General features: G+C 56.0%; 1 long non-coding RNA gene across 1 annotated transcript in view; it reads left to right on the top strand.

Annotated features, from left to right (window-relative positions):
* Positions 1-23,291, top strand: part of LOC308645641 — a 48,083-nt gene that overhangs the window by 10,305 nt on the left and 14,487 nt on the right. The window contains exon 3 of the long non-coding RNA XR_014021252.1: positions 9,479-9,578. This is a non-coding gene — a long non-coding RNA (uncharacterized lncRNA). The remainder of the gene's footprint in view (positions 1-9,478; positions 9,579-23,291) is intronic.

Genomic DNA, 23,291 nt, shown 5'->3' with positions numbered 1-23,291 from the left:
GAGGGCCCGTGTGCAGACTTGGAAGAGAAATGTCAGGCCAGAGGGCTGCTCTGGAAACTTCTTTGTTCCCACCTCCTTGCCCAGACTGGGAGAGGCAGCCAAGGGGTCATCTCTTCTGCCTGAGTGCCCTGGACGGGTCCTCAGGTCTCAGAGCCAGTTTCCCGTGGAGCCGGACCAGGCATGCTCTGTCTTCATATTCCAATAGACTGTCACCAGGAGCTCTGAAGGGCTGGAGTTTGTACCCTACTCATCAGCTAACCAGCTAGCCTGTGGGCATCACGGTGCTGGCAGACACAAAGGACAGAGACAAAGGACAACATTACTCACAGCATAGCATGCAGGTGACCTTCTCTGATAGAGCTGATGTGGAGGGACCCAGGAGGAGGCCTATGCAGTGGGTCAGTGTCAAAGCCCATGGATCTGAGCCAAGGGGACTGAATCCTCGGGGATAGGCAGGGATCGGCTTGCATTTTGCCCTGGAGGAAGATATAGTTATATCTTGTTATAGTGCACAGCAGACAGATGTGCCTTTTGCTCTGGAGAAAAACACTGTGCTTATCTTCCAGGGCTGTTCATAAAATATAATTGTGCTGGAAAGATTGTTAGATGGTCCAGAGACCAACAATAAGGAAGAAGGTGCCTTGGATGTAGCTCTAAAGTTGCAAGAGCGGTTGCAAGTGATGGGAAGCCACGTGACCACATGAACCAGGCACTGCATGGCTGGCGATGCCGGAAATGACAGTGGCATTGCCTTTGGCTATTTGCTTTCCAAAGTCAAGGATGAAGTCAAAGAGCAGATTTGGGCTGAATTTGGGTTAGCAGTTTAGGATCATTAATCTTCTATGTAAAGTTGACTGGGCTAAGAGATGACCAGATAGCTGGTGAAGCATTATTTCCGGCTGTGTCTGTGTCTGTCTGGAAGAGATTAACGTCTGAATTAGTAGACTGAGCAGAGAAGACTGCGCTCTCCAAGGTGGGTGGCCTCATCCCCTGAGTGGGGGGCCCAAACAGAACAACATGGTGGAGGAGGGTGGGTTCTACTGTCTCCTTGGACCTGGGGCGTCCTTCTCCTCCTGCCCTCAGACAGCGGTGTGCTTTGTTCTTGCGCCTTTGGCCATGGACCAGGACCTACAGTCCTGGCCCCCTTGTTTCCCAGAGCCTGGACTCAGACTAACACCATGGATTCCCCTCAGGCCTTTGGGTTTGGACTAGAACGGCAACACTGGATCTCCTGGGCCTCCACCTTGCCCGTGGCAGATGGAGGGACTTCTCTACTCCGTGGTCACGTGCTGAACCCCTCAGGATCACTCCCGATGTACCTCTATATACTATGGCCCTGTTTCTCTGGAGAGTGTCCACGAATACAGATGTTGGTGTGTTTCAAAGTGCAACACAGCGGGGTTTGCAGCGCTGGTCCCTGCAGCTGCTCAGAGTGGAGGGCACAGGGGGCTGGGAGCTGCAGAAGTAGTGAGGGCCACTTAGCCATCCCTGGTGCCCATGGGTAAGCCGCCTGGAAGGGACAGACCCTAAGCTCGGCCTCTGAGGAATGCAGAGACGTTCGCTGGGTGTGGTGGGGAAGGGTATTTCACCCAGAGACCATCAAGCGTGAGACTCAGAAGAGAGAACGTGATGCTCAGAATATTCTGGAAACCAAAGGAGTTCAGAGTGGCTGGAGCACAGAGAACCAGCGGTGTGTGTGAGTGTGTGTGTGAGTGTGTGTGTTGTGCATGAGTGTGAGTGTGTGAGTGAGTGTGTGTGAGTGTGTGTATGTGAGTGTGTGAATGTGTGCATGAGTGTGTGTGTGTGCATGAGTGTGTGTATGTAAGTGTGTGAGTGTGTGAGAGTGAATGTGTGTGTGCTGGGGCAAAGCAGGGCTGAGTGGTAGAAGGTGACAGCAACAGGCTCAAGGTGACGGTCAACTGTGCAGTCTGTGAGGGGTTGGGCTCCACTCTGAACACCATGAGGGACGTGTGGCCAGTGGGCAGGGCTGTGCTTCAGAAAGTCCCTCCCTGGACAGGCAGTGTGGGAAGGGATTGGGGGGGCTGGCCGAGGCTGGGTGACCAGCCAGCTAGTGTCTCCCAGAGCAGGGAGCAGAGTTTCCTGGCCCAGGGCTACGAGGAGCTGGAGTGGAAGTCAGAGACGCTCTCTCTGAGGCCCCATGGCACCCTACTCTGCCGAGGGCCGACTGAACTTACCTCTGTGACAGTGAAGGTGACATTACAATTCCCTAGTTCCCTGCCAGTCTGCCGCCTCCGCCTCAGGCTCTTTCCATTTGGGGTCTTGGTGAGGCTGAACCAGCAGCTCCAGGGCACCTCAGGCTGGAAGCTCAGGTCGGGTGGTGACACTGAGAGGGGACATGTGGGGGTCTGCTTCCTCCTGCTGCCCCGTTCGCCCTCCGCCCTGTCTGGATGTGGGATTTCTTGCTGGGCCCTCCTGACCTTACACTTTGTGAGTCTGAAGAGCCCAGTTCCCGATGAGCGGTTCTGTCCCCACAGTGTCTCTCTCCCGCTCTCTCTCTGTCCCCCTGCGAGCCCTACCAGGCACTGTGTTTCCCTCTCCACGGTGGCACTGTGGGCGCAGTGAGCTCCTTCCTACTTTAGAGAGGGCTGACTTGGCGCACCCTGTACTCCAGGCCCCTGAGCCACCCCTGACATGGTGGCCCCTGGTCTTACAGTCTTCTTCTCCGTAAAGCGTGTGTCTCTTAAGGTCTCTAACATCCTTGCCACCTGCTATTTAATCAACTAAAGTAGTTAAATTAAGGCTTTTTAATAGAGTGGGCTGGGGGGATGTTCTGTGTGGCGTTGGGGTGCCCACATGTCTTTGGAGTGCATTGCAACAGAGGTCAGGGGATTAACTAAGCCCTGGGAAGCCCGCTGTCCACCCCACATCAACACAAATGCCTTCTGGTCCTTCTTCCTAACAGAGTAGTGTTAAGAGCCACAGCCGAGTCGGGATGGCGCCTGGCATTTTGCCAGAAGGAGTGGTTGGGAGGTGATGCCAGTGAGCCATTAAGATGATAATTAAGTGAGGCTGTGTATAATTATTAAGATAATGACTGATTGCTGTAACTGGATGATGCTAAATTGAAACAAGCTGTGTATTCAGTTGTGTATATAAACCTCTGCTGTCCGGCAATGGGGCGGCTCCTGCTACCTTGGGTGCCCGCTACTTTTGAGTTCCTGTTGATTCCTGTGGAGTTTCCGGGGAGTTCTAGAGAGTTCCCGTTAGGTTCGGGCAATAAAGTAGTTCCTGTTTGATCCTACAAGTGGCTCGTGACCTCCCGTTTATTTTGTGCCCAGCCAGACTGCGGCAAGGTAGCAGTGCCTAGGTCTGGTGGCCTGGCCATGTCAGTTTGCTGTAGACGGAGACACACAGTTGCTTTGGGAGCTGCTTGCCTGAGTTTGCAGAGTCCCTCCTGTCCTGTAGCCATCCTCGTGCCTCTTGCGTAGGTCGGGGTACCATCAGCCCTTGTAGGTCTGGTGGCCAGGAAGGAGACGGGGGTCGATTCTGAGTGAGGTGGGTCCTGTCTTTCAGAGTGGAGGCCTCTGCGTCTTCTTCAGACAGGAGGGGAATGCTCCCCCCTACAAGGGGGTGGTGGGCCACATCACCCAGGAGTCCACGGACTGAAGAGTACATTGATCCAGATGTCCCCAAGCCCATCTGCAGGGCTGCCCTCCTTCCAAGCAGAATCTGAGTTGGCATCAAGGATTCAGCCTCCTTGGCAGCTCAGTCCTGAGGAGCTCGGGGCCTGGGAGACGGGGAGGCCCTTCCATCTCCAGGGAGGGCGTCTGGCTCCCGAACTTCTCCTTGAATTTGCGGTTAATGGCTGGTAGCCTCTTACTCTCTGTGTCCACTGCATCGATGACCCTGGGTGACAGTCATGTTTCCGCTCTGTTGTGACAACCATCTTCCTCAACCCGTCCTGAGTTAGGAGCGCTGAGCCGCGGCACCTTCCCTTTCACCCACAGAAGGTCGTGGGAAGGTTCTGAGGGCCTCGCTGCAGGCTGGGGAGGGAGTCCTCCCAGGGAAGGAGAGCAGGGCTGACTGGCCAGCCTCTGGGGATGAGGGTCTCTGTAGTCCCACGGGGTCACCTGTCCCCAGAAAGGAGCAGAGCCTGGAGGGAAGCAACTCATTTCAGCTGAGGGCAATTCCTGGAGAGGGACTCAGCTAGGTGCCACCATCAGGTGACACTCAGGCAGAGCCGCCAAGCCTTCACCGTCCCCTCTTTTTCTGGCACTGGGGTTTGAACCTAGGGGCGCTTAACCCCTGAGCCATATCCCAGCCCTTTTTATTATTACTATTATTATTTAAATTCTTTTAGTTGAACATGGACACAATACCTTTGTTTTACTTATGTATTTATTTTATGTGGTGCTGAGGATCAAACCCAGTGCCTCATGTGCACGAGGCAAGTGCTCTGCCACTGAGCCCCAGCCCCGGCCCCTTATTATTATTAATATTGAGACAAGTTCTCGCCAAGTTGCCCAGGCTGGCTTTGAACTTGTGACCCTTCTGCCTCGGCTTCCCAAGCAGCTGGAATTACAGGTGTGTGCACGAACGTCCAGCTCACCAAATCCTTTTTCATCCTGTTTCCCTGGTCATCAGGGTGTCCTCTGATCACTTTGGCATCCTTTAAATGTACACGAGGGGGATGCGCTTGTCCTTCAGTCAGAGGCCTTCCCGGTCCTCATCCGCCCCCTGTGTGGCCAGCGGGACCTCGTTAGGTGTCCCCTTTATTCACACCCCCTGAAGGTAGGTCTCGTGATGGTCCCAGGTCTGCAGGTTAGTAACCTGAGGCTCAGAGAGATTAAATGGGGTGAAGTGTTCACAGAGATTCTTCCTGTCTGTGGCACGAGACTGTCCCTCTTCGTTTACCCCCAGAGTCCCCTTCAGAGGCCAAGGCATGACTCCTCTAAGACAATGTGCTCGTGAAGGAGCCAGGCTAGGGACGGGGTGGGCAGGGCCAAGCGCAGAGGAATGGCACTGCTGGGTTTTGAGCGGGGCTCTGACTGCAGGCCGGGGAATGTCCCTTGGTGTTGGGGTCCTGACTCATGAAGCCTTGAAAGGAATAATAGGGTGGCCTGGGAGGCCAGTGGCCCTAGAGTCAGGAGGTCATCACCCTGCCCTGCCCTGCCCTGCCCTCAGTTTCTCACACCAACCAAGGGGTCAGCTGGGAGGGACTTTATGGCCAGGGGAATTTATGGCAGAGACAACAGTTTGTGCTTGAGTGGCCCAGCCAGCCACCCAGGGAGCGGCACAACATACCCCTGCCCCCAAATGGGGTTTCCAGCTGGAGCTGGGGGCCCACCCCTTGGCCGGAGCACGGGGTGGCCCCGTTTCCATCTGTGCAGGACACCTGTGGAGCTGGCCTGTTCCTGGGAACCTCCCTGAGCCCCAGAGACAGAGCGAGCTGCTTGGAGGGACCCAGCTCTCCCCAGGAGCTCCGAGCAGGGGGAGGCGGACCCAGGAAGGACAGTCCCCTCACTGTTCCGTACGGGGGTCTGTTGGTGGCCCTGAGACCCTCAGCTCATGTGGGACTGTGACCACTCACTCCTTGGCTCGGGGTCCACCCTCAGCTCTGTTCCGTGAGCTCTGGCCCTGCAGGTCCCCTTACTTGCTTGGGGTCTCTGCCGAGCATCTGAGAGCCGCTGGCCCGTGCCTTCCCTTCCTCTGCCATCTCCCGTGCTCAGCCGGGCTCCTCCACAGGCCGTCGCCCCAGCTGGAGCCATGGGGTCCTGCTGGTCTCCATCACCTCCTCTCAGTCCCTTCCTGCCAGTGCTTCTGTAAAAACGCCTCTGTCCACCTCCACGGCTCCCACCTGGCTCCGGGTGGCTTCCTCCCAGGCACACAGGGGACCGTTTCACTCCCTGGCTCACCTACCTCTTCAGGCAGTCCTCACACCAGGCCGTGCATCCGAGCCCATGCCTGGGGGCTGCAGGGAGCACTGGAAGTCACAGCAAGCTCGGCAAAGCTCCCTGAAGCACCCACAGGACTCAGGGACACTGAGGAAACTCAGTGCCTTTATAGTCAAACTCATGTGACATTCTAGGAAACAGTAGGAAGGTTCTCAGAAAGCTCCAAGTAGGGTGAGTGGGGTGGATGCTTTGGATAGGGGTGGTTGTGGTGTACACATGTGTGTTACTTGGGTTCTCCACGTACTCGGAACAGGAGGCGGTAGGCATGGAAACAGATGTGGGTATAGACTTGTAGGTTGATTTTAGAGGATTGGCTCACAAGCTTGTGGCGGCCGGCTAGGCCAGAATCCATAGGGCAGGCTGGCAGCTGGGCCTCCGGGGAAGAACTGGTACAGCTAGACTCTGAGGGCCTCTGGAGAATTTGTTCTTTCATGGGGAACCTCAGTCTTCTTTCTCTGAAGGCCTTCAGCTGATTGGATGAGGCCCTCCCACATGATGGAGGGTAATCAACTTTACTCCAAATCTGGTGTTCCAAATGCTGATCTTTTATAAAACACCCCCACCCCCCCACCAAACCTTCACAACAACATCTGTACCAGTGTTGGACCAAATCCCTGGGTAATGTGACCTAGCCAAGTTGACAGATGAAGTCAGCCACCATAGTACATGTGGGTTTTTGTGTAGATGGAATGTGATGGCTGGATGGCTGAACTGATGAGTAGATGGACGTGTGGAGGGGATGGGAAAGAGTAGGTGGCTTGTTGTGTGTGTGAACGGATGGATGGGTGGGTGGATAGGTGGATGGGGGGGGTGGGGGGTGAGTTAATGGATGGGTGGGTGGGTGCGTGAGTAGATGGATAGATGGATGGGTAGGTGGATGGATGAATGGGTGGATGGATGGGTAGGTGAGTATATATGGATGGATGGATGGGTGGATAGATGGTTGGGTGGGTAGGTGGCTAGATAGATAGGTAAGTGGATAGATGGATGGGTGGGTGGATGGATGGGAGGATGGGTGGGTAAGTCCTGGAATAAGGATGGAGTAAATAGGTAGGTAAACATGGAGATAGCTGGATGTGTGTATGTTGGGTGATTGGTTGGCTAGTAAAGTGGGTGGACCACCTGGTGGTTGAGTGCTTGGCTGGGTAGTTCAGTTGTAACCAGGTGAAGCATGGGTGAAGCGTGTGTGCAGGTGAGCGGACGGCTGTGTGAAGGCTTGTGTGTGGGTGAGTGGAATGTGGGCAGTGGAATGACTGGGTGTGTCAGGTGTAGACATGGACAGGTGGAGAGGTGACTGAGTGTATGCGTGGGTGGACAGATGTTTGGGGCATCTGTAGCTCTCAGTGTGAAATGCCAAGTTAGGGGAATGCTGAAGTCAGCAAGGTCTGTTTGGTGGGAGAAACCGTTGGCAGAGGACAAAGCAGCACATCATGGACCATTCATGGGATTTTTTTACCTTCATTTCTCTGAGCCTCGGTCTCTTCAGGGAGATAGAATATTCTCTCCCCGGCTGGGTGCTGGGAGGCCCAGCGAAGTGAGCCTTCCAGTGTCTGGCATGGTGCCCTGAATGTTGTTAAGGTCTCAATGGTGTCGTTTTTCAGCCCTCCCGCCTTCCTCCTTGGGCTTGTGTGGCATGGTTTACAGGCCCAGGTCCGTGGAGGACTCCTCCGTATTTTCGTATCCCAGTTTTACTGTGAATGCCTAATGACATTGCTGTCAAAATGCCTGGCCCCATCCTTGGGCATAGAAAAGCCCCTTTCAATTTCTCTTACCCCAAAAGAGACACCACTGGCTGAACTTCTTGCTCCAGCTGGGGTGATGTCTTTGTCCCCCAGGGAGCAGAGACAACATCTGGCCTGGCTACTGCTTCTCCTTGAATCTTCTCATGACGCTGGAACATGATGACAAACACATGTGTCCTCCCTGGCAGTAGCAATGCCTTCTCTGAGAGATAGGAAAATGGGAGACGACCAAAGCACCGAGTGTGCACGCGCACGCGCGCACACGCACACACACACACACACACACACACACAGAGTTAGTGCATTGCTGTGACCAAAGGTCCTGACAAGAACAACTTAGAGGAGGGAAAGTTTTATTTGGCTCATAGTTTCAGTTCAGGGTCGGCTGACTCCATAGCTCTGGGCCGGAGACGAGGCAGAATATCCTGGCAGAAGGGTGTGGCAGGGGACATGACAGTGGGGAAGCAGGAAGAGAGCTCTGCTCACCGGGGGTGGGGGGGTGGGTGTCACACACCCAGTGACCTACTTCCTCCAGCCACTCCCACCTGCTTACTGTCATGGCCCAGTTAATCCGCATCAGGGAACCGATCTACCTACCGATGAAGTGACAACTCTCATGAGCTAATCATTTCATCTCTGGACACTCCTGCATCGTCTCTGAGCTCTGGGGGGACACACACATCCAAACCCTAACAGTGGTTGGGTGAATGGACAGATGGGTGGGTGGGTGGATGGATGGGTGGATGGATGGATAGATGGATGAATGGACGGGTGGCTGGGTGGATGGCTGAATGGATGGACAGATGAGTGGATGGATGATTGGGTGGGTAGGTGAATAGATAGATAGATAAGTGGAAAGATGGATGGGTGGCTGGGTGGATGGCTGAATGGATTAGTTTGGTGGTCTGACTGACCTGGGTGTGAATCAGGACTCTGCCATTTGGGGCTGAATGGTCTTGGAGACGCCTCTTTCTTTCCTGAGACTCGGTGCCCTTATCTGTAAAATGGGAAGAGCATTGTCCACCGCACAAGGTCTTTGTGAGGAAGAACTGAAATAGTCTAGATGAGGCGTCTGACATGGAGTGGTGTGAGGGCCAGGCTATGTGGTCAGGCAATGACCACACAGACTCCAGTTTACCCTGAGACTCCATGTTGTATGAGAAATGCTTCTCTCCTGGGGATACTCCCTCTGGACCTGTCAACAGTTGCTTAGCAGAGCATGCCTGGCAACACAGGATGGCAATTCTTACACAGTGTAAAATATTCTCTCTTTGGTTCCCATTTTTCTTGGGCATGTACCCAGTCAGAGATGGACTGTCTGGACATTAGTAACCATTCTCTAACTGTACTCCACTAGTGTCATTTTGACTGCTTCCCTTCTGCTGGCTTGCTGCTATGCCAACCTAGAAAGTCCCTTGGGAAATACCAGGGTACCCATCACATTGTCTTGCTAACCCTCCATCCAGCTTCTGGAGCCCTGCTTGCTACGGCTATGTCAACCGGGATGTGGTTTTTGCCTATAAAGACCCTGAAATGCTCAGAGGCCATTTCTTGCAGAGACAGTTATGGGTCCCGTGGGGAGCAGTCGCCGGTGGCTAAATAAAGACTCTTCAATTCGGACAAAGTGGACTTGTGTGTTTTCTGAGCCGCCTGCCCATAACAGTTGGCACTAATTCCCATCCTTGCGCAAAAAGCTCTGGCCAGGAAAGAAAAGCAGGGCTTCACTGGTGAGCATGGAGCCCAGGGCCGGGCTGGCAGGGCAGTGATGAGCGAGTCGATGGATCGATCCTTTGGTCAACTTCCTTCTTCTTCAATCAACAGGGCTGAGGTGCGACTTCTACACCAAAACCCCACCACCTGGAGTGGACAGTTCAATAAGCTTTGACAGACGTATGGAGCCACCAAAGCACACCACGGTCAGGTACTGGACGTTTCCATCCCTGGGGGCCTGTGTGCTGTGTGGTGTGTTCCCCTCCACCCTCCTCCCCTGCAGCTACTGATCTGCTCCCTGTCCCTGCAGAGCTGTGTGCACGCTCTGGAGTTTCCCGTGGGTGGACCCCCACAGACTCCTGGCGTCTGGCCGCTGCGCTCAGCTTGCTCATTAGGAGATTCACCCTTGCTTGGCCCCAGGAATCCATTCCTCTGTGTGCCCTTCACCTATCACCCTGTGTCTATGATGAGTTTATTCACTGATGGCTCAAATGATTATTTGCTCATTACAACTTTGTTCATTCATTCATTCCACAAATACAGAAGTGCCCCCGGCCCCTGGGGTTACATTCCAAACCCTCTATGTGTTATGTTTTTCCTATACATACATTTCTATGATGAAGTTTAATTTATAAATTAGGAATGGTAGGAGGTAAACAATGACCAAAAATAAAATGTGATAATTTTAACAATATAATAAATATTATAACAATATAATAAAATTGCCAGCTCACCGCTCTCGCAGTTTGGGGCCATTATTAAGTAAAACAAGGGGTGCTTGAGCCAGAGGCAAGATGGCTCCTAGGTGACTAATGAGAGAGTAGCACATACAGTGTGGATACTCTGGACAAAGAAATGGTTCACATCCTAGGCAGGCTGGCCCACAATTTAATCATGTTGCTCAGGACAGTGTGCAATTTAAAACTTAGTATTGCTTATTAATGGAATTTTCCATGTAATATTTTTGGACTGTAGTTGACTATGGGTAACTAAAACCACAAAAAGCTAAACCATGTATAAAGGGAGGACTATCTTGGTGGGGTGGGGTTGAGGATCTCAGTGGAGGTGTTGAGGATCTCTGTGGGGATGTTGATGGGGTGTTGAGGATGGATAGGAACAGCCTACCAGGACTGAAGATGTATGTTTGGGAGCCTCTTCTTTCATGGGGGACTTGTATTTTTTGGAAGTCATCAGCATTCAGGAAGTATATTAAGAGATGCGAGACTGATATACTTCTGAGATCCATCGCCAAGGATAGTACAGATGCAGAGTCCCTGTCTGGGGACTGAGCCAGAGTCTCTCCACTGTGTCGGGGGTGGTGGGCTGGAAAGTCATCAGCCAAGGCAGCTGGGAGAGAGAGGCCAGAGGCAGGAGGGAGCCAGGAGAGAGGGGGTCCCAAGTTGAAGTGCAGGGTGGATTTCAAGGGGGGAGGTGAGACCCCTTATGAATGCTGCTGGAGGTCGAGGGGTCTGACAAGGTCTTTGGGTTACAGAAATGCTCAAGCCAAAGAAGAAGGGGAGAGATGACCACGGCCTTCTGAAGCATTCAACCACGCAGGGAAAAGATAGTGGGCAGTGGATTGTGGGCATGCGGGGTCAGGAGCCTGCGTGTGGAAGGTGCGCACCGGTGGCCTGTGTCCATGCTAGTGGGCTGCAGGCTTCTGTTTCAGGGCTTAGTGCAGCTCACCCCATTCTTATTTCTCCTTAGCTTCCAGGAATCTATCTCCCTTCTCCTCTGTGCTCTTGTTTCTCTGGCAGAGGAGTGTGTCCGAGCAGACCTGCAGGATCGGCCAGGGGGCTGGGAAAGGAGCAGATGGGCAGAGGGAGAGACGGGGGTGCAGAGGGAGAGATGGAGGTGCAGAAGGAGAGATGGAGGTGCAGAGGGAGAGTTGGAGGTGCAGAGGGAGAGATGGGGGTGCAGAGGGAGAGATGGAGGTGCAGAGGGAGAGATGGAGGTGCAGAGGGGGAGATGGAGGTGCAGAGGGAGAGATGGAGGTGCAGAGGGGGAGATGGAAATGCAGAGGGGGAGATGGAGGTGCTGAAGGAGAGATGGAGGTGCAGAGGGGGAGATGGAGGTGCAGAGGGGGAGATGGAGGTGCAGAGGGAGAGATGGAGGTGCAGAGGGAGAGATGGGGTGCAGAGGGAGAGATGGAGGTGCAGAGGGAGAGATGGAGGTGCAGAGGGGGAGATGGAGGTGCAGAGGGAGAGATGGAGGTGCAGAGGGAGAGATGGAGGTGCAGAGGGAGAGATGGAGGTGCAGAGGGGGAGTTGGAGGTGCAGAGGGAGAGACAGAGGTGCAGAGGGGGAGTCGGAGGTGCAGAGGGAGAGTTGGAGGTGCAGAGGGGGTGTCGGAGGTGCAGAGGGAGAGATGGAGGTGCAGAGGGGGAGATGGAGGTGCAGAGGGGGAGATGGAGGTGCAGAGGGGGAGATGGAGGTGCAGAGGGAGGGATGGAGGTGCAGAGGGAGAGTCGGAGGTGCAGAGGGGGAGACGGAGGTGCAGAGGGGGAGATGGAGGTGCAGACGGAGAGACGGAGGTGCAGAGGGGGAGTCGGAGGTGCAGAGGGAGGGATGGAGGTGCAGAGGGAGAGTCGGAGGTGCAGAGGGGGAGATGGAGGTGCAGAGGGAGGGATGGAGGTGCAGAGGGAGAGTCGGAGGTGCAGAGGGGGAGTTGGAGGTGCAGAGGGGGAGTCGGAGGTGCAGAGGGAGGGATGGAGGTTCAGAGGGGGAGTCGGAGGTGCAGAAAGAGAGACGGAGGTGCAGAGGCCCTTCCCTTCCTCATCCCATAAGGGGACCAGGCAGAATATGGTCCACTCTGGTTCCTGACTGAATTGGGCAAGGCAATGATCAGCTCTCCCCTTGGCTGAGGAAGGGGAGAGGGTGGGCAGGAGCTGTCCCCTGATGGTGACTGGGGCTGGCTCTGGGAATGAGGTGGGCCTGGCACTTGCTCTGAGGTGGCCTTCCTGGCCCGTGGCCTCCAGCCAGTCCCCCCACCCCCGTTTCTGCCCCTAGCAGGCCTTGGGGGCTGGGGGAGGGTGTGGGCTGTTGGGACCCCCAGCCAGGAGGGGCTTCCCTGCCTTTTGACAGGATCGCACTGGATTCAGCTGCCTTCCTTCCTTTGGGGCTGCTTGGGAGGGTGGCCTAGAGTTGGAGAGCCATCGGTGTGGATCTGATTCCTCCTCCTTTCATGGGAAGACGGGAGTGGCCAGCGTGTCCTGCTTTGCCTGGGAATTTCCCATTTATCACTGGATGGTTCATATCCCAGGAAACTCCCCAGTCCCAGGCAAGCCAGGGTGGTGGGTTGCCCTAGAAGTAAGAAATGAGGTGTCTGAGAGGAACTCCAGGGTGGACTGTGACTCGTCCAGCCCCGGGAGAGGCAGTGTGTGGTGGAGTGGGAGAGAGCACCAGCAGCACCCCTGGATTCCCCCTTAGCAGCTGTGAGACCTGGGTAAGTAACTTGACTTCTCTGTGCTTCAGTGTTCCCGTCTGTATCATGGAGACAAGCATCGCTCCTATTAATAGGGGTATTGTGAAGAATGTATGATAGCCTCTAAAACTGCCTGGTTCATAATAAGTACCCAACAGATGCTAGCATTTCACTCTTGTTGGTGACCTCCGTGCCTATTATAGGGACCTAGGTACTCAGCAAGCGTTTGTTGATTGACTGATGGAGTCTGTGAGTGAATGAGTGACTCTAAGAGTGTGTACAAAATGCTAGAGTCAGCCAGAGGAGAGAGACTGAACCTGCTTAATGGGAATCAGAGATGACTTCACAGAGGGGGCAGTTCTTGGGTGGGGTGGCACCGACTGAGCAGGAGTTTCCCAGTTAGACGTGGGTGAGGGGAGAGATCCCTGGCAGAGTGGACAGCCTGCAAGGTCACAGAGGTGTGAGAGAGTGACTGCATTGCTCCTTCACCCCAAGTGCAAGCTCATTTTAGACACAGCAGCTCAGCTAGCAATGACCCAAATCTCCCAGGGGCTGGTTTTCCTACCCCATCCCTCACCCAGTCTGTTTTTCCATTCTGTTCCCTTCGTCCGCCTGATTTCCAGAACATAGTGTGTTCTCCATAAATACCATCCTGGAGCACCAGGATGTCGCCGTTTTTTGAGCTCTTCATGCATTATCTCATTTAACCTTTGCTATTACAGCTCTGGTTCTTAAGCCGAGGAGCTTGAGGCCTGAAGTCAATGTCTTGTTGGAGCGAGGTTCAAGAGCTCGTAAGGGAAAGAGCTGGCACGCACATCCAGAACCCTGGCTCCAGGCTGGGTTCTGAACACTCCCTTGCACATTTCTTTGGTTCTTGGCAAATGGGACTTCTGGCTGCACTTCTAAGGACAGAGAGGCTGTTTGAACTGCAGGATCACCTGCCCTCGTGGGGAGGTACTAACTGCTCACCTGAGCTCAAAATCTAAGGCAGGGGTCCCAGCTACATCAGGTGAGGCCTCCTGCTGCAGGGGCTGCAGAGCAGGGGGGCTTGGGTTCACAGCCAGGCTCCGGGCTTCCTCTATGCATGATCCTGGGCAGGTTCCTTCTCCTCTGGGGCCTCAGGTTCCCTCTACCAAGGTGGCCTCCCAGGTGCTGTTGGGAGGATTCAACGAGTGCCCTCACGAAGGCGGTGGGTGCAGCGCTCAGCGCGGTGGAGCCCAGATCCCTACTTTATCACCCCAGGGCCTGTGGCAGCCACCAGTCAGAAGGGACACGGGGTGAAGCAACGAGTGACTCTGCTCTGGAGTCACAGAACAGCTTGGAAGCGCAGGCTGGGCGCAGGCCCCCTCCGGGAGTCACTGGCACGGGGGTTTCCTGGGAACCCACAGGGGTGGGAGGTGACACCCGGATCAGGAGTGTGGAGTGGGAGTCAGCCGGGGAGGCCAAGCTCTGGGAGCTCAGTGTGGACAGAGCAGGTGACATCCCAGATAAAATGGCCAGCGGCCCCGGGGTCTTGGCAACTGGGATCTTGGCTACCCTGGCCCCAAGGGAGACTGGGTAGGGCAGGAGACATCCAGGAGGGCAAGCAGAAGGCTCGGGGAAGCAGGGAGGGGCCACCAGGGCTGCTGGGAGGCCAAGTAGGCCCGGAGACTGAGGGTGGAACCCGGGTCATGGCCGTGACCGGTGGGTGAACAATAAAGGCCAGGTGAGGAGGAGGCTGCGGATTGTTCTTCTGATAAACTGTTTGAGGAGCAGAACGAAGGCCGCGGGTCTCTCTTTGTGTCTTGAGATGGGAGGCCAGGCCACCAGGACATGGCGCAGCAGAGACCCAGCAGAGGAGGAGAAGTGGAGGTTCAGGAGAGGGGAGGCGGTGGCCACCAGCTGATGGGAGGGGTGGGGAGCCCAGAGCTGACCACCATCTCCACGGGGAGGGGAGTAGGCAGTGGGGAGCGCTGGCGGGACATGCAGGGGGTCCCGTGGGAAGGTCTCATTTTCTTCAGGAACCCCCACCAAGCCACCGCCTGAGAGACAGGGCCAGGGTCCTGATGGTGGGGGTTGAGGAGAGGACAGGAAGGATGGAGCAGCCACTGTGGAGGGGGGAAGGGCCAGCGGGGGCTGGAGTGAGTCGCCACCTCCGTGGGCCTTTGGTCCAGAGACCAGCTGCCCTCTGGGGGAGCTCCTTCGGCTGGGCTCGGCTGTGTGTGGGGGGGACAGGCAGAAGCAGGGGTCCATGGGTCCCGGGGCTTGTGGCTTGGCTGGGGAAGGCGAGGGAGGCGGAGGGTGCAGGAAGGGTCAACACACAGCGGTGACAGCGGTGGCAACGGCGGCCATGGGGTGTGGGCTGGGGCTCAGGACTGTGACTCGGGGGACTCAGAGAGAGGGGCATTTGCCAGGGCTGGGTGCAGGGTGTGCGGGGCGCATGAGCCAGGGCGAGGGCTGCGTTGGAATTCTCGGTGGGGAAGGCGGGCGCGGCCTCTGTGATGGTCGACAGCAGATCTGAGGTGCAGGAGGGCCCAGGTGAGGAGGGCGTCCAAGACAGAGGGGACAGCCTTGGTGGGGATGGTGCCAAGGTGATCTGGGGCACTGGCAAGGGGTGGCGTTGGGAGGGTGTCCTGGGAGTGGGGGGTGGCCGGAGGCTGTTGGAGTCAGGGACGAGCCCCGAGTGAGCAGTGTTTTGGAAGCAGAGGTCAGAAAGTGGCCGTGGGGAGCGCGGGGTTGCCACCTCCATCGTCTCCCTCTGTGGGGTGAACCCCAGCTTCTGTTGGGAAGGCAGGGGGTCATGCCCTCAGTCGGGGCAGCTCTTGGGGGCTGCCTGGGGGTAGGGGCGGGAAGTGCAGGGCCCACTGGGAGGGTTAGGGGCAGGGACAGGGAGAGGGTTCAGAAGGAGAGGAGTGGGGACTGGGCTGGGGGACTACGCAGAGAGCCAGGTCTCATCTGTGGAAGGTGCATGGGCAGCTGACCTTCAGGACTTGAGAACCTGCTGGGTCCTTTTGAGGGACACTTGGGCCCCAGCTGAACCCTGCTGGGGTTCAGTGTGACCAACAGCCCCAGGCAGTGCAGTGGGGGTGATTAGCAGGAGGAGGTGGGCTCCTTTCTGCCCCCTCCTGGGTGGGCCCCCGTGGCCACTGCCAGCTGGCTCTGGGAGGGCGCCCCCCACCCCTGCTCCCCCGTGACCCCTGGGTCAGGGGCCTTCTCCTCAGGAGCTGGGAGTTTGTGGCTGGCCCAAGCCAGCTGCTTGGAGAGGAGGTTGGTTCTTTCACACCCCAAGGAAAAACAAGCCATCTGCAAAAACCCCCCGAGGTGCGAGGTGGGGGCTGGCAAACGGCTGAGGGCCGGGCTCCTCTTCCCGCTGGGATGGGGTGGGAAGCCTGGCCAGCCTGGCCTGGGCTCCAGCCCTCTTCCGGGTGGGGCCTCTGGAGAGCAGCGTGGGGCTGGGAGCACCTGGACAGGAAGATCGGGGGACACTGCAGCTCCTGGGGCTGTGGAGAAGGATCAGGGTCAGAGCCTGCCCCCCCCCCCCACACCCGCACCCCGGGGCCATGCTCTGGGCTGGTCAAGAGCCCCGCCTCAGGCCTCAGTTTCCTCAGCAGCTGGAGTCTGTGGCCTGAGATGCTCTTTCTGGCTGGTGAGGGTGTGCAGGCCCTGGGGACAGGGGAGAGCCCAGGCTGGGCACCGCTGGAGCTCCATTCCTGAATATCAATGAGCAGGCCCAGGAATGTCTGCCACACAGCTGGCTGCCGGGTAGGCGGGGAGGGAGGGAGGAGACGCTTCCCACCCACCTGCCCGAAGAGCTAGTGGGCAGGCTAGGCAGGCCCCTGAGTGTGGGGGTCGTGGGGAGGGCAGGACAGGCCTTCCTGAAGCCGCAGCCCCTCCTGCACCTCTGCGGGCCCCCACCCCCCAGTTCAAGCCAGCTGCAGTGTTAGGCACTGGGGCTCCTCTGACCTGCCGCCTGCCACTCAGGCCTCTCAGCTCTGAGCCAGACACAGGTACTACATCATCCTCAGGGATGGGGATGCGGCAAGCTGGGCTGGCTCAGAGGCTGCAGAGCTGAGAGCCGCTTTTGAGCTGCAAGACACCCAGCCTGCACCAGACTGGTGTGGGTGCTGGAGACCCACCTGTGTCCAGCCAGCGAGAATTTAGTGTCCTGAGAGAAATAAGCAGCATTCATATAAGCCAATCTCCTTTATCAAGCTCACCGGCTGGTCAGGCTCAGTCCCTAATGGGCCACCTGAGAAAGCTGTGGCAGGCCCATGTTCCTCTGCCACACAGGACTCACCCAAGTTGGCAAGAAGGTGTCACTGATGGCAGCTTAAGACCCCTGCCCCCACCCCCACAGCCACTGCAGGAGAGAGCACCTCCAGGGAGGCAGGACCTCAGTGACCAGGTCCCAGATGGCCAGGTCCTGGGGGTGACAGGGAGAGTGGGGATGCTAGGATGATTTGACAAGGTTTCTCTGTGGGGGGCTCCCAGGCCAGTGCTGGAGCCACAGCTCTGCCAAGAGGCCACCAGGAGCAGCAAGCTGGGCTGGGGAGGGGGACCCAGCAAGGAGCAGGATGTGCAGGTGCTGCACAGGGAGGGAGAGTCCACTCCACCGGGATGCAGGGCAGGGCCCTCCAGGTGGGAGGGAGAGCAGGGAGCATGTGCAGTTGGCAGTGGGTGGAAATCCAGGCAGGAGCGTGGGCAGCCAAGGTGCCCCTTCACTTCAGCTGAGGAACAGTCTACTTCATTTGTTGGCCTAGAACCTGTGCCAGGTGTGTGATTGTGTCTGGGGAGCCTATCAGGGCTGCCAGTGAGGCCAGGGGTGTCAAGGCCAATTAGCTCGCTGCTCCCCAGACGTGGGGGCTGCGACGTGCCACAGCGTATCCCAGTTTCCCTGCAGCCTCAAGTGCTCTCCAGCGCTCTCGTTCTGAGGTCTCAGGAAGAGGTGGAGTTGGGTAGCCTCAGAGGCGGTGATTGGAGAAATAGATTTCATTGTCTGTAATCGTTATTTCTGACCCAGTCCCTCTGTGGGGTGATGAGGATGGGGAGGACAGACCTGCGTGGGTTTCTCTAACAGGCCAGCTCCTGGGGAAGGCTACATACCTTGAAGATGGCATCTGGACATGTATGAGATTTAAGCCTGAGCTGGGGAGTAGAGACGGAGTGAGGACTTTGGTCCTTGTTAGCCAGGGAAATCAAGATTCATGTTCTAGCTGTGGAATCCATTCATTCATTTTTCCATTCATTTATCCATTCATCTGTTCATCCACCCACCGTCCACCCACTCAATCATCTATCCACTCATCCAACAACCCATACACCCATCCAACCATCTAGCCACCTATCCCTCTACCCACCCAACCATCTATCCACTCATCTACACACCCATCCATCCATCTACCCATCCATTCACCCACCCAACCATCTATCCACTCATCCAACAACCCATCTACCCATCCAATCTATCCACCCATCCATCTACCCACCCACCCAACCATCCAATCTATCCACCCATCCATTCACCCACCCAACCATCTATTCACCCATCCATTCACCCACCTAATCATCTATACACTCATCCATCCACCCACCAACCATCTATCCACTCATCCATCCATCCATCCATCTACCCATCCATTCACCCACCCAACCATCTATCCACTCATCCAACAACCCATCTACCCATCCAGTCTATCCACCCATCCATCCACCCACCCACCTAACCATCCAATCTATCCACCCATCCATTCACCCACCCAACCATCTATCCACTCATCCATCCACCCATCCATCCACCCACCCAATCATCTGTCCACTCATCCATCCACCCACCAACCATCTATTCACTCATCCATCCACCCATCTATCCATCTACCCATCCATCCATCCATCTATCTATCATCCATCCACTCATTCATCCACTCATCCATCAATCCACCCAGGCACCCAGTCACCCACACAGCTACAACTACCCACCTACCTATCCACCCATCCACCCATCCATCCACTCATCCATTGACAGATTGTTGAGCATGGGCACATTCTGTCAGTGGGGTCCACAGAGGATGTTGAGGTCACATTAGATAGCATGGAACAAATGCTAATATAGTTTGAATGAGTCCCTCAGATTTCGTGTTTTGGGAACAAATATGTTCATGGTGCATGGAGGTGAGAACTTGGGAAGTGATTTTCAGGTCATGAAGGCTTTGCCCTGTGAATGAATTATCCTCTTCACAGATTAATGGGTGGACGGTTTCCCGGGGGGAGCGGCTCTCTCTGGAGGGCTGGCTCTGTCTCAGTGTGTGCTGCCCTCTGCCATGTGAAGTTATGGCAGGAAGCCCCCACCGGATGCTGAGCTGACACTGTGTGCTTGGATTTCCAGCCTCCAGAACTGTGAGCTAAATAAACCTTTATTCTCTGTAAATTTCCCTGACTGTGTTGCTCAGTTATTGCATCAGAAAACAGACTATAAGACAAAGGCTCTTGTTCTGGAAGTGTTCCGTCCCTACTAAGAGCATTCCTCTGCTTCCTGGATGTGCCCAGAGAAGGGACTTTGTTCTTGAGAATCTCAGTTTTCTCATCTCTGTGATGGGTTCAGCAATCGCCCGTGCAGTGCTGTTTCAAGTTTCCTGAAGGGATGGATGGAGAACACAGCACGGCACGAGGGGCCCTGCGTGGGAGCTGTCATCGGTCTCCAGTGCTGTGTCATGGCTGAGCCTCCAGCTAATGTGGCACAGGGTGGGACCAGTCATGGGAGTAGGAGAAAGGGCAATGGGGGGTGGGCAGAGCTGGTGACAGCATGCCAGCCCCTCAGCGTCCCAGCATCCTGACTTGTAAGTCAGTGGTGGTACTGCTCTTCTCTGAGGGAGGGCTGGGGTCTCCTGAGCCTAAGGGCTGCTGATAAGAGAATCAAGAGGAGTCTACAAAGGACCTGGGAGACTTTCTTCATTCACAAACTGTCCAGAAAGGACGGTGTGGGGTCCTGGCACTGAAAATGGACAAGACAGATGAGATCTTGGCTTTCATGAAGCCACCAGTTTGGGGACAGTGGGGGAGTAAAGAATACTAAATATAGAGAATTCCTGTTCTAAGTGTTCTGCAGGAAAATTCCAGAGCTGTGGACAGCCGATCAGGAAGGGGTTGATGTAGATGGGGAAGTCAGGGAGTCTCTTGAAGGAAATGGCCTTTGAGTGGTGAGCTGAAGGAAGACAAGGAGCCAGCTGTTCAAAAGTTGGGCAAAGAGAGCACATTCAGGAAGTGCAAGGGCCCTGGGGTTACAAAGACTTTGGAGTTTTGAGAAAGCCAAGGAGGCCATACTCTCAGGGGATTTCATATGTGATGGGAAGAGTGTTAAGAGGTTCAGTTGGAAGGTCAGGCAGAGGTCAAGCAGACAGGCGGACTCATTTATGTAGATGGCAAGGACTCCAATTTCCCACTGGAGGAAACTGAGAACTCAGAGTGGTTACCCGACCTGCTAGATGGAGTTGGCAAGCAGTGGAGCCCAGGTGGGTCTCCAGCATCAAACCTTGTTGGGAGGCAAGGGGCGTGAAGCCCTGGGGCGCTCTGAGGTTCCCCCACCCTCGTGAGGGTGAAGGCAGGAGGGGCCCAGCCTGGAGAGAGAACATCGTGTCTGTGGGTGAGAGTCAGAGGAGCAGCAGCCTAAACACAGGACAGACCCCAGCCAGCCCCGGCCGCCGGCACAACTGCTTGTGCAGCTGCCAAGAAGCCAGATGCCGCTTCTGGAAAAAATATCTTCCTGGCTTGGCACTCCCTGGCTGGCCTGCCCGCCATGCAGGGGAGGAGGGGCTGCCCGGCGTGGGCCACCGCTTAGCACCCCAGAACGGCACCGCTGTGCCTTTGAAGCCAGGCAGGAACAGGGGAGGGCAGGGGCTGAGGATGCAAGCAAAATATTTTTGCTAAAAATATTCTGGTCCAGGAGAAGATCTTTTTCTTTTTTTTTTCTTTTTCTTTTTCTTTCTTTCCCCTACTCTTGCTGGAAAACCAAAGTCTTATTAAAACAACACCAGAATATTTCATGTTGATATCAATTAGGCAAAAGAGAAGGAATCTTGAATTTTCCTCCCTGCCAGTTTCACATAAAAGGAATATTCTCCCAGAGGCCAAAGGATGAAGGGTTTTTGTTTTTTTCCCCCTTTCTGCAGAAAATTCCTGCACTGTGGATGGAAAGTTCCTCATGTGCGGGTTTCCTGAGAAGTCAGGGCTCTGGGCTTTGAGACCAAGTCCTCCCTCTAAACTGGGTGGGGCAGGGCAGATGGCTGGTCCCTCCAAGGGCCCTCTGAACCTGTCAAGGAGGGACGCAGCCGGGCTCAGCCAGCTTGACCTGTTGCTCTCTACAGGGCGCCTGGCCAGCTGGACCACTCAGCCAGTGGCCAGGAGATGGGCGGATATAGACGGAGGATTTGGCCTGGGCCCCTGGCTCCCCTCATCAAAGCTACTCAGGCAGGCAAGACGGGGAGTCACTCTGAGGTGCCAGACCTGGCCGAGGCTCCGCTCTCTGGTTTAGGCAGCCCCTCTCTGCATACCTACTGTGTGCCAGGCACTTTAGAACACGCGTCAGTCTCATACTGTTTAGTCCTCACGGCGACCACAGGAGAGGATCATGCTGTCCCCACAGCCCCCCTAGAGAACTGGGACTTCGTGACACCCCAGCTAGGGAGCTGCAGGGATGAGGTCCAAACCCGAATCTGCCTGATTCTAGAGCTTGTGCTGTCCTGGGCTTCCATTTGCCTTCTAGATGTGCCTGTGGCTCGGCGTCTGATCACCGTCAGGCAGGTGGTACGTAAGGCAGGGTCCCTGGCCTCGGCTGCTGCAGGCCTTCAACGCAGAATCCAAACCCCAAACAACCTCTTCAGCAGAATTTCCTGCCCCTTTTTCCTCAGCTGAGTTAAACAGTAACTCATTCATCAATTTACCCTTTCTTCCATCCAGCCGCCCGTCAAAACGTGCACCCACCCATGCATCCACCACCCACCCACCCGCCTGCTCACCCTTCATCCATCCACCCATCCCATGTTTACTGAGTGCCAGGACCAGGGATGGAGAAAGGACCAGGACAGGGCTCCTGCTCGCGGTGGTCACTGAATATTGGAGGTGGTGTGTAAACTTGAGAAGCCTGTAACTACCGCCTCCCATGGGACCCGGGTGTGGGGAGTCTGTTCTGCAGACCAGGGGGCTGGGGTGCAGGGAACCGTAGCCTGGGTGGAGGAGAGTGGGGCCATAGGAGGGCCCAACGCCGTCTTGGCGTCTAGGCAGGATCCATCCCTGTTCTTGCCTTGCAGCTGGGGAGTCTCTGACACTCCAGGGCCAGGAGAGCTGAGTCCAGAGGGGCCACGCAGGGCCCTGTGAGCCACTGTGAAGAACTCTGGCCTCTGCTCTGAGTTCCAAAGAAACAGAGAAGACACACAACCTGAATGCTAAGGGGTCACGCCAAGTCCATGCAGAGAGCAGGCCACCAGGGCACCAACAGGTTGACCAGCTAGGACCCTATTGCGGTCCTCCAGGGAAGGGACAATGGCGTTTGGACCAGGGGAACTGTCCTGGAGGTGACGAGAGCCCTCCGTAGTCCGTGGGCGGGAGGAAGAGAGTCATCAAGGTGACTTCCTTATTTTGTGCCTGAACATCTGGAGGATGGAGATGCCTTCACCTGAGAGGCCGGGGGTGGAGGCTCCTGCAGGAACGCTGAGTCCGAGATGTCCATTAGATGTCTCGGGGTGATGCCAGGGACACAGTTAGATACAGCCTCAGATCAGGGACAGGTCGGGCGGGGTCCACCTGGGAGCTGCTGGTCTGCGTGCAGTTTAAGACCCCGAGACAGATGAGAGCGCAGGAGGGGGAGGTGGACGGCACAGAGGGGGCCCGAGGCTGGGCCCAGGCCCTCGTCACTGAGCCTGTCCCTACTGTGTGCCAAGCCTGGGCTTCAGGCCTGAAGAAGGCTCCTCACTGGCTTCACAGAAGCATTATGAAGAGGCCACGGGACGGGAGGAACCGGAAGTTCAAGCCTGGGAGCTGCAGGAAAGGCTCAGCCGAGGGCTGTGGGCACCCAGAGGTGCACCCGCTCGGCCCAGGGGAACTGCAAGCCTGGCCGAGCCTGTTCTGTTTCCCAGGAAGGGACAGGGAGGGGGCTGTGGGGCCCTGACCAGGGTTGGGGAGCCGAGGCACTTCTCCGCATCACCCTGTCACCTGTGCACTCCTGGGAGCCTCGATTTAGAGGTGAGGAAACTCTGGCCAAGGGCGTGGCCTAGAAGATCCTCCACTTACCACAGGGAAGGGGGGGTGCAGCCACACGCAGGGGTCTCAGGACCCCACTTGAGGGGACTCCCAGGGTGGTCAGAGGACATCAAGGGGGCATGTGGGCTGGGGCAGGTGGCAGGGTGTGCAAAGTGCCAGCCCACTTAGGGGCAGCCCAGCCATAGTGGCCCTGTGGAAATGTGGGCCAGATCTGGTTTCTACAGAGAAGCCGGAAATCTGGATTTTTATGTGAAATTTCCCACTTTTTAAAACA

The sequence above is a fragment of the Spermophilus citellus genome (assembly GCF_964194105.1).
Source record: "Spermophilus citellus genome assembly, chromosome: 1".
Classification (NCBI taxonomy): Eukaryota; Metazoa; Chordata; class Mammalia; order Rodentia; family Sciuridae; genus Spermophilus; species Spermophilus citellus.
This window is presented reverse-complemented; position numbering and strand designations above follow the sequence as displayed.